Raw genomic sequence first — 11,669 nt, forward strand, 5'->3', positions numbered from 1 at the left:
CAGAGGAGTTTGCCCAATATTCCTCATTTTTCCAATGTATAGTATTGTAGATGCTTGTGAGCTGAGACACAAACATAAAAACTATTACGGAAGGGCAAGCTGTGGAATGACACGGAGAGCAATAAAGACCCTATGCATAGCGGTAAAAAGGGCAACATGGGGGTTAGCCCAGGCTCAGGGGGTCAGACAATGACAGTAAGAAACCTATGCCCTCAGGCCATGGACAGGAGAAACATGGTACTAGGCGGATCTCAGGACATCCGTACCCTCAATGCTGAGCCAGGAGCAGAGTAGACCCAGGAAGTAAATAGGCTACACAACAAGACACACCGGAAAGACATGAATAATCACAGGGAGCTAGAAACAGGACAGAAGTAGAGTGCCCCCTAGGTGTACAGGGCGTGACAAAAACAATTAGAGGTTCCAGATTGTCTATAGCATCACAGTATAAAATACAAAATACAACAAACTTGTTGGGCAGCACAATGACACAATGGTTAGTATGGCTAACTCACAGTGCTGGGGTCCTGCTTTCAATTCCCAGGCTGCTATCTGCGTGGAGTTTTTATATCCTCCTCATATTTCATGGGTTTTTATCGGGTGCTCTGGTTTCCAAAGACATTCTGGTAGGTTAATTGGCTTCTGGAAAAACTGGCCCCTGCGATGGACTGATGTGAATCCTGCCCCTGAGCTCACTTTTTGTCGGGAAAGAGCTCATTGCTTGATGTTTTGTGTCGGCTAACCCACAACACTGTATTGGATAAAGCGGTTGGATGGATGGATGGATGGATGGATGGATGGATGGATGGATAAGAAAATTGTTAATAAAAAGTCACAGTGGATTAAAAGACTGGTTATTTTCATAGAAGTGATATACTGTATAAAAAATCTTTAGTGAAAAATCATTAGTTACAGAACTCCCTAAACTGTTCTGTCACTGGCTTGTCCCTACCTACACGTTCGACAAGCATTTGAACGAAACGTCTCTGACATACTATAGCCACAACTTTAATGAAAGATAAAGAATGATTGCTCAGTGTATGGGTATCAATAATTTACAGAAAAACATATACTGTAGCACGTCAGCATAGAATGAACTGTAAAATACTCTTGGGTGGTTAAGGCTGACTGCTAAGAAGCAAGGAAGAGATGAAATAGCTCAAAGACTTGACTTTATCTGCTTACTTAAACATTTCTTCCCACAAAACATACAGTAGCATTTCAAATTAGAGATGGGAACTGTTGTGCATGATCTGGTGGTATGGTGCTGCGTTTTCCTACTAGTATTACAGAAATTACCTTTATGGAGTGTATAGCAGAGGGCTATGGAACACTATCAACACTATCAATAGGCCTATCATTTCACTGGCTGAATCACAACCCGAGCACTTTAATTCACCAGCTGCTGTAGCCGTGAGTTGCATAGTATGACCCGCAAACTCGCCAATCACACCAAAGAAATGATCTGAACTCCATGTGCAGCCCACTTAAATTAAGAGTTCATCACAGCTGATAACAGACTTGCATTTGAAAGCATCTATATATCTTCACATTTCTAATACAAATGGCAGAGACTGAATGAAATATAATAATGAAAAACACTATAAGAATATGAAATAATCTTTGGTTTTTCAGGATTGTGAAGGCTTCTCATGAGGAATGAGACTTGGAACATGCTGTAAAAATATGTCCAATAGTGATTCAAAATTTTAACTAGTATAAAACCTTTAATTTTTCTGCATCATAGAAAAATGGAGGCATATAAAACTTATTATAGATAAAGATTTTCACGGTTTGTATAAAACACACATCTTGATTAAATTGTTTTTTTTAAATATCTAACTAAACTTCGATTTTTCTGCCAAAAGGTCACAGTAACATTTTAACACAAAAATCTGCCTCGTATAAGCATCTTGGTTTGAACCTTATAACACTTATATTTTCACATACTGTATAAACATAATCAGGAAAGCAATGTAAAAATGCTATTTAGCTTTTGTCATATCAAGCAATTGTCATAATTATGAAAAGGTTGAACTACTGTAGTTCTTTGGTATTTTATGTTACAGTACAGTATTTCTACCTCATATCATAACAAGAACAGCATCTCTTTTCGTGTTGCATATAAATTCTAAAAAAGATCTTTGAAATTGTACTTTTGCAAATTGTACTTTTTTCAAAATCTTCTAATAAAGCTGTGTGTTTCCCTCATGCTTGTTTTCAGGATTTATTAGAATCAATATTGTTCATGAGATACCAGGAGATATCTGCTGCACATAACAAAATGCTGTATAAATGGATTGTGTTAAAGGGCTGACAGATTTAATTCAAGTTTTCATCACTGTTTTTTTTAATTCAGCAGTACTGAGGCAAATAAGCAATGACTAAAAATGCATGGAAATTCAGGGCTTGAGGCATACAGGCAATTCAAAAGTGCATTTGTTGACACTGTTATATAACTAAAACACAGCTGAGACATTGCTATTGGGTTTTAAGGGAAAACCCCTTAAGAATTTGTGTTAAGAATAAAGGAGGTGAGTTTTACAGTGAATTTAAAAATTTCCACATGTATTGTAATTTGTTTCTTCACAGCCCCCCTCTTTCAAAGTGACATCACAACAGTCTGTAAATATTGCTCTTTGTTAGAAAAACAGATTGCCAACTGAAATCTGCAAAGACCTCTTTGTACATTCAGCAAAATTCCCTTTTTTCTTGTTCATACGTAATTGAAAAATTAATCGCATTTCTCACATTTCATGTGTGGCCTCAGGACCTTGTTTTATTAGATGAAAAATAATCACACTTAAGATAAACGTTAATGGAATTAAAGATCTTGCTCTACTGGCTTGCCTGCTTGCCCCAGAAGCTGACATGGTTGTGATCTGCAGCATGCCGGAGAACAAATCTCTCTAGGATGGCAGATATTTACTCAATGCAGCTAGTTAGTGCTTAAAAAGTATGGCATAAATATTAACATTTCTAAGGATACCAATTGTGCCATATTGTTATGTAGTGTTATTGTGAAAAGCATAAAGATATCTTTTAAGGATCATAGGAAATTGTGTTGAGATGAGATAGATAGAGTGTTCGCAAACAATTGTGCAGACCCACTTGATAGAATCCATTCCGAGTGTTCTGAGCAATATAACACTCAGCTATGCAAGAGTTCTGACACAGATGTGTGATCAGGGAAGAAAACGTGGAGTAAGAGTTTTTATGTATTCAAACACTGCCCAGTTTTTTCATAGCTTTCTAGAAATTGAAGCCCTTTTGATGATCCACAGCCAAAGCAGTTTTTTTCCATTCCTGCAAATAGAAAATAGCACCTCCCAGGGCTGGACTTGCAATTCAAGTTTTGGCTTATGAAGGAAATACAGAATGCGTTGTGAATAGAAAATGTATTTATAGTAATTACCAATCAGGGAAATAACCAAATATTTGCAAGACAGCATTATACAGATAGGAAAGGTACAGATTTCAGTTTTTTAAGCTGTGATCACTGAAGTCTGCCATGTACTGTAACTCAGTCAGGAATGTCAAAAAGAACATAACAGAAATCTGTTGCAACTGCAGATAAGATCACACCAAAAAAACAGATGTATCAAAAAACAACAACAACAACAACAACAATAATAATTCTTTTAACTTAGGTAGCGCTTTTCTGGACACTCCACTCAAAGCACTTTACAGGTAATGGGGACTCCCTTCCACCACCTCAATGTGCAGCTCCTCCTGGATGATGAGACAGCAGCCATAGTGCACCACTACACTCACCACACACCAGCTACCAGTGGGGAGGAGAACAGAGTGATGAAGGCAATTTATAGATGGAGATTGTTAGGAGGCAATGATTGGCAAAGGCCAATGAGAATTTTTTCCAAGAAACACCCTGGGATTTTTAATGACCAAAGAGAGTCAGGACCTTGGTTTTACATCTCATCCGCAAGATGGCATCTTTTTACAGTATAGTGTACCTGTACCTCACTATACTGGGGCATTAGGACCCACACAGATCACAAGGTGATCGCCCCTGGCCACAGTAACACCTCTTCCAGTAGCAACCTTAGTTTTTCCCAAGGAGTCTTGGTCGAGGTCCTAACCAGTCTCACACCTGCTGAGCTCCAGTGAGTTGCCAGTGGTGAGTTGCATTGCTGCTGGTTTTAAACAATAGAAAAGAGCACCTCCCAGAGCTGGGCTTGCATTTCACTTTTTGGCATATGAAGAAAAATACAAGAGGAAGCCATCTGGGCCCAAAAAATCTACAGAAAGACAATAAAATAGAAGGCAAGTTTCACCTAATAATGTTTAATTTAACTGCAGATGACGTTAGAAAGTTAATCAGTTATTTTTGTTTTTTGTCAAACCCAGGTTGTGGGGTCTACGTTAATCTCCTTGTAGACTTGTAACTACCATCAGTTGCACTGTAATGTGTATCCTGTTGTCCTCAAAGGGATTAGGTAGTAAATTATATACTGCAGTTTATTTATATCCTAATAGAAAGGAGTTTGGCACTGCTAAATCAACATCTCTCCAGGGGCCAACATTTGAATTCTGTCTATTACAATTACTAGGCTGCTGCAATTTCAGAAATTAGTAGAAGAAAGCATGTGTGTAGCATGTATATACAGTATAAAGCTTTCCCTTTGAACGGGGTGTTTCTTTTACTAATGTAAACAACAGAGAAGCTCCTTTTCTACAATGGTTTTGCATTAATTCACCATTGATATGCTGACGTCAACTTCAACTCAAAGGACATATCTGTGCTGGATTAGTGAATTAAAGATGCTTTTATATTCCTTATTTGGTAGTGTAAAAACCTTTTTACCTTGCTTACTATTTAATAATAAGAAAAATAATTATAAACAGATTGGTGAAAAAATCTAAGAATAATCAAGGCCCTTGAACTTTGATAGACAAATGCTACACAGATGTTCAGGGAGACAACAACACAGAGAACCAGCTAGAGTAAATTAATTTACTATGAACATCACCCCCATTTTGCTGCAATGCACAACAAGCATATATTAATTATTAATCAACAAACTTTCCTCTGTGTGAATTTTTATCTGGGTGTGACCTTTCTTTTTAAAAATCTGCATTTTTCATTCAACAGTTTTATAACTGATTGTGCTAGTTGTATGGAAGTTATTTTGACACATTAAGTAATTTATGTACTTAAAAAACACCCTTTTGTGTACTATAACGACAAGATTTTAAGATTACCTTATGACCTTTGTCTTTGAAAAGGAGAAGAACTGCATTATTTGACACTGTTCAAGGCTTTAAAGCCAAAACATGTCTGCAAAGATTGTTCCAATGCACTGAAGTTCTTAATGTTTCATAAAGAAAAAAGTTGAAAGCAAAATATTTTTGAAGAAAAAGTTTTTATTGCGTGCAGACCCTTTGATAGCTTTCGTCAGAACAGTTATACCAAAAAATAGCAGGCCGAGCTATCAGAACATTAAAGACAAATTATAATGTTCCTGCTTAAGTGCTATGAGTAAGAATTACAAACTCCTTGCTTTATTTTTGCTTCAGGTCATATACAGTACTGTGCATCTGTTCAGTATTCAAAAACAGGTTATCAGACTGTAGAAATTATAGTCAATCTTTTGCAGTGACCTTTTCAAAGTTTACAATTGCAAGCTTTATTGTGGATCTACGTACTGTCTATGAAAAGGATGCCTGACACAATACTGTACCCCTTGTTACAAAATAGATTCCCTCTGCTTCAATATTTACTTCATACTTTATCTATTTTTTTAATATTTAGATACTAAAACCTTCTATATATTCCTACAGTATTGCAGTATAAATTGTATGTATTTGATTATAACATGTATTGTATTATGGAAGCTTATTATGTAACGGAAAGGGGTCTCCTTTATGCTTGTTGCAGTTTTATTCTGCATCAATTCCCTAATAAATACTTCATATTCTGGTAAAATACACATTAAATAATACAGCACTTAGGAATATTGAAAATTAATTATATTCATTAGGGATGGGTTGGCATACTAGTAGTCCCACTTTGCACCCTGTGCATTTTAGGTAGACTCAGGACTGCTGCAGTCCATACCATGAGCAATGCATTTTCTGATCACAGCTGGAAATACATAACTACCCTTATGCAATGCTTACAAATAGACATTAGAACAAAACATCAATAAGAAATGTAAGTATCTTAATTGTGAGTAAATGAATACAAAAGGAATATCTGTTTTGAGACCGACTTTTTTGTGCTTGCTAATTTAAACTAACAGATTGATTCCTAAGATTCAGTATTGGCTGCATTTTCACATTTAAATCAGACATCTGTTAAGCACCAAACAAGTTCCAATGTTTTGTTTTTTATTGGCTTGCTGAGATCACAGTTTAGCTTTATCACATTTTAGATATGCACCAAAAAAAAAGTTCCTCTGGAGATAGTATGCGTCTGGTTCCTACTACTTCCAATTGATTTAGCTTTCTGCAGAAGATGAATAACAATTAAATCTGTAATCTCCTGGAGCACAGAGCAAAGAGAAAGGATCTGTAAATACAATCTTGGAGAAAATAAAAGCATTCTTGTCTGTACAAAGAAGTGTGCCTACTTATCCTAAACTGATGTAAAAAAAAGTAGTAGTTTTTCTACCAGTTTTTGAACGGTTTGTTCTGTCAGCCATCAAACCCACGCCATAGCTGCAGCAAATTTGCCAGTGCACAGATTTATTTGAAAGCAGAGAAACCTCAGGAAAAGGGAAGATTTGAAAAGTGACAAAATACTGTATGATAACTCTCAAACTATTTCAATACATTCCCAAACCTGTGCTAACCGGTTCAATACATTTTACCCCACCACACTTCGTGTTTTCCCTCTGAAACCTCATCCACCATATGTTAAAGGGATTATTTTGCATGGAAACAGGCTCGCTTTGAATATTTGGAAAGGGAAAAAAGGAACTTTTATGTCAACACTATACACAGAGGAGGATTTATTGCACACTTAGGAGCCAATCCTTTTAAAAGGCTTTGCTCGCTTCATTTTTGTCCTCATGTTTTCATGCGTACCAGAACAGCGTTTCTTCAGTGTAAACTCAGCATCTGAAAACAATGATAAATAAGGCCTTTTATGGGAACTTCTTATTCCTTGAAGTATGAGCATGTTGTTGTGCTAGCTGAGTTAAGGAAATTAAAATATATTGAGAGTGTCCTCAATGGCTGCACTGTGGAGTTAAGACACAGTTTTTGCTCAGAGGTGTCTACAGGCTGATTTGGGGATATCTGAAAGGGGGCTGTATGTAAAGACATTTCTAGGTATAAATTGTACAATTCACGAAACATTTTCCAGATATAAATAAAAGGACAATATCTGCCTCACGCAGTGGGCTCGGGAGGATGTGCACACAAACATTAAAAGATATCCAAATTTGTGAATATGCTTCTTCAGTGTATTTAATACTCAAAGAAACACCAACTGATGTAGACATTTAAGGCAGAAGGCAATCCCTGCACATGCTATGCTTGGTGCCAGGTTTTGGCATTCTGCTTCAGTAATTTGTGAAATCCTGCCACATACATGATGGTCTCTGAGAAAGTGATGGGGCGGTAAATCCATTTTGTTTCTTTCAAAAAAGGCTCTATTTGAAGAACTGTGAACTTGTCGCAAGTGTCAAATACTACATTACTGAAAATAGCTGAAGGCAAGTGGAGAGAAGATGGCTATCCTAATAAGATCAGTGATTAATGCTGATGCTTCTTGTAAGCCTGAAAATTATGAGACTGTTAATAAATCTTTCTTCTCAATTACAATGTTTCTATGAAGCAATTTGTATAGTTTCTGAGACATTTCAAAAAGACAGAAATTAGAATACAGAGTTGAATCTATAGGTTAGAAATTAGAAAAAAATAAAAGAACAACTGAAGTTCGAATTGCTGCCATCTCCTTTTTGAAAGCAACAGTGTCCATTAGCATTCCATGACTTGTCTGTCTCAAGCAATTGCAAAAGAGTTATGTAAATCAACTGTGAAAATTACCTGGGATCATTTGTCACAATTAAAAGTAAAACATATTGAAAGGTACACAGCTGTAGAATATTTTGGAGGAAGTCCAACTCAGAGCAAAAAATGAATCGTCGGTTCTGTTGGTTTGTCATTTCTTGTGTTAAAGGGAGCAGAAAACTTCACTTGCTCTTTTGATCAACATATTTCAGGACCAGCTGATGAGTCATAGCCTTAATGAGGTGCTGCTCATTTCTCCATATAATGATTTTTAATATAGCAACTCCAGGACACAAAAGCTTGAGATGAAAAAATAATATTGTTTTTAACAATTACATTTCAAGTGACAGTCCATCCTTTGAGGATATGACTCTCTCTCTTATTAAAATTTCTTTGTGTAACCTTAAAAGCCAGTTTTCATTGATGACGATTAATTAGATATTCCTTGTGACTTGGATGCTACCAAGGCAATCTGATGACTTGCATAGAGGACATGAGTACTCACTTCTGCTGTTCTTCAAGAGGCTCCTTGACTTTCCATTTCCTCAGAACAGACTCTGTCCCCAGGCACCTTTCACAACCCTACAGCTGCAATTGCAATCTGGGGAACAGGCACTGAGATGAAAAGACGTCTTGTGGCATCCCACTTTCCTTGCACAGTCCGAGATGCAGTTCTGAAACATTTAATCTTTAAAGACTGTGTAACAGTTCTCATAGCACAGTCAGTCAGTGCTATCAATAGACTGGGCTCCCCAACAGCACTGGAGTCTTCCATGGTAGAAAGGCAGACTTCGGGAGAAGTAAGTGGTGCCAAGAATCAGACACTAGGAGGTGCCTCAGAGATGGCAGGTGGCAGCCAGGGGCAAGTGTACATATTAGTTGAGTGCTAACTGAAGCTGGTAATGTCTCTTATACTCTTCTGCATGTCTTTGTTTCCCAAACCAAGTTTCACTGATGGGCAATAGAGCAGGAGTGCTCAATCCTGATCTTAGGGATCCACAATCCACCAGTTTTTTAGGTTTTATTTCACTAATAAACAACTGAACACCTGGAACTATTTCATTTTGACCACTTAAGCATGTGGATTTTTCAATTACGTTTAGAGAGAATTAGGCAAGGCCAATATCCTGTACCTCAAAGACCACTGGGACATCCCTGACTTAATTGTACCAAGTAACTAACTAAATTATTCAAAATTCAAGTGTTTCAGGTCTTCACAAATCAATGATTTAAGGCTGACCTAAAAGACATGCATGCTTGTGACTCTCCACATCCAGAACTGGCCACCCCTGCAACTCAGGTTGAATTCTAGAAGCAGATTCATTGCAGAAATAAACAGTTCTAAGAACTTTAAAGTCTTATCTCCTTTTGATATCATGTACTTGTTTAAGTGCATCTATTCTCTTTTTTCTTAGACATGACTGCTTCTAAATCTTCTTCTGGCAACACTGAACATTCATGGAGAATAAAAAAAAACTAGGGAGGAGATTAACAGAAAGGAAGCCATCTGCACAAACTGTTCCACTACAGTATCTTCTTGAAGATGTCCTGCTTTTTGTCTCCTCGGGCTTAACCGTAAGAGGGGCAGAAGTTCCAAAGAACAGAAATAAAAAAACTGAATTATTTATAGCATGCAAAATTAAAAAATACATATGGTATAGATAAATGACTTTAGGTTTATAGCTTATCATGTTTAGCTAAATGCTGGCTGATGGTGATTCTTTCTGCACAGACAGAACTTTGAAAATATTTCTTGCAAATTCTGTATTGGTTTTATAAGACAAATGTCTTTCCATGTTATCAACACACCTGATTACAGTTCTCATGATAATTCAGCTCATGTCTGATATCACTACCTTACTATTCTATTAATTTGAAGGGTTACTTGCTCAAACTAATCTGCTTCTGAAATCATTTATATAGCTGGATATTTGGGTAGTTGCTCAAGGATAAAACCTGGGATTTGAATCCATAGCCTTCCAGTTTTGACTCCAGAATGCTAACCAGGACTCTACACTGCTGCCCCTGCACTATCTACTTCAAAGGACATGTTAAAGAGGAGCCTTAGAAAACTATCATGCAATTATTCTTTCCATGCTCTCTTTCTCTCCCCAGACACTCTGTCAGCTCTAAGGGGGTCAGCAGAGAGAGACAGAGCACAAACGTTGTTAACGGGGAAGAAGTTTCTGTTAAAGGCCTTTGCTAAACAGAAAAACGTATCATTAATAGAAACTGCGAGTGAAAAAAAGAGGAAAGAAAAACTTGCTTTCCTTTATAACATCATGTTATGCGAGTGCCACAGAGCCTGGTGATTTTAAAGGCGATTTTGCCAACTCAAATAAGCATCCATAGGGCTTGAGTCTTTCCCCTTAGTAATTCATAAGCTACGGCAGTGGTCTATTTTATTGTATAGCAGAATTGTAAAAACATGACATGATCAATATGTGCTCCATTTGCAGAACTGGCATCAATTTTGCAGCTAATTAAAAAGCATTAAAATATAACCAGTAGACCAAACTTAACTGTCTTTGAATGTATATACAAATTTACTGTTGGGCCCTGAAGCATACATATACACCTTGGGACATCTTGAGAGCTGTTTACTTCCCGAGTCTTTAAGAATTTCTGCAAGCAAGGGAAGAAAGAAGTGTGCAACTGGCCTCCCCATAAATCCTAAGGACTGTTAAAAAAGCATTTGTGCAATACAGAACATTATATGGACAACATGCTTTGTTACGCCTATGGAAAGCTCCAACACACTTGTTCTACAAATAACATTTGCATAAAAAAGTTGGGTTATTGTATCAGAAAAGAAAGGAAAATTAACCATATACAATATAGTGTCTGCACTAAAGTGTTTAATATACGTAAAAGTTATACTGAAGATTGCATTAACTTAAATGTTGCAGTTGAATGGGGTTCCAAAATCAGATATATTAACTCTGTATAGCTGCATGAAATACAGTATATAGTTTTTATTCATAGTTTTACCTATAGAAAATAGTACACAGAAATCTAATTTAACAGTTAGGTCAATTTGAGCTGAGCTGAAAAGAAAACAAAGAAGATATTTCTGGTGAAGGCTGATTATCGTCTTTGTTAAACACTGGAACAGTGCGGGAGTGGGAGGAGACGCGTCCCGCACCAGTAAGTCGACGCCCCTTCTGAGGGGGCGGAGGCACCGGTGTCTAGCGAAAACCGAAAAATAAACCGCTTTGCACAGCGGTGTCCAGGCTGGGAAAATAATCAAAAGAAGGGAAAACGACAACCTTACGCTCGCGTCACAGTCCACCCCCCCGGGGCTGTGGCTGGAAGGGTCTCCCCCTGCGGGAGTCTGCTCGTCCCTCTGGGAGGTGCTCAGTGTGCTTAGCTAGCGCTCCTCCTTAATCAGCCAGGGCCGCAGTGGTTGCTAAGGCAACGCGTCGCCCTTAATCCGAGGCTCCGCCTCCACAGTGAACACGCCCCCGCATAAACACTGTCGATTTGTTCTGTGAAGCACTTGTTAATCTCTTTACTAGTCCCAAAAACAGTAAATATAATCCTCTTGCTAACAATTTTAATGATATACTGTAGTAACGGTATCTTACAGTATCTCATTTGTGTTGTTAAACTTTTTTCTTTTTGACGTTCAAGATTTGCATTATAGAGCCCTTACTGGTCACCAAAACAGACTCAAAATTTGAAATTAA

The 11,669-nt window shown here is 37.4% G+C and overlaps 1 protein-coding gene across 1 annotated transcript in view; it reads right to left on the reverse strand.

Annotated features, from left to right (window-relative positions):
- Window positions 1-11,367, reverse strand: part of il1rapl2 (interleukin 1 receptor accessory protein-like 2) — a 299,082-nt gene extending 287,715 nt beyond the window's left edge. The window contains exon 1 of the mRNA XM_088596851.1: window positions 11,250-11,367. The gene's annotated coding sequence lies outside the window, so the exon portion shown is untranslated. The remainder of the gene's footprint in view (window positions 1-11,249) is intronic.
- Window positions 11,368-11,669: the final 302 nt, after the last annotated feature.

The sequence above is a fragment of the Lepisosteus platostomus genome, chromosome 10, assembly GCF_059453375.1.
Source record: "Lepisosteus platostomus isolate fLepPlt1 chromosome 10, fLepPlt1.hap1, whole genome shotgun sequence".
In the NCBI taxonomy this organism is placed as follows: domain Eukaryota; kingdom Metazoa; phylum Chordata; class Actinopteri; order Semionotiformes; family Lepisosteidae; genus Lepisosteus; species Lepisosteus platostomus.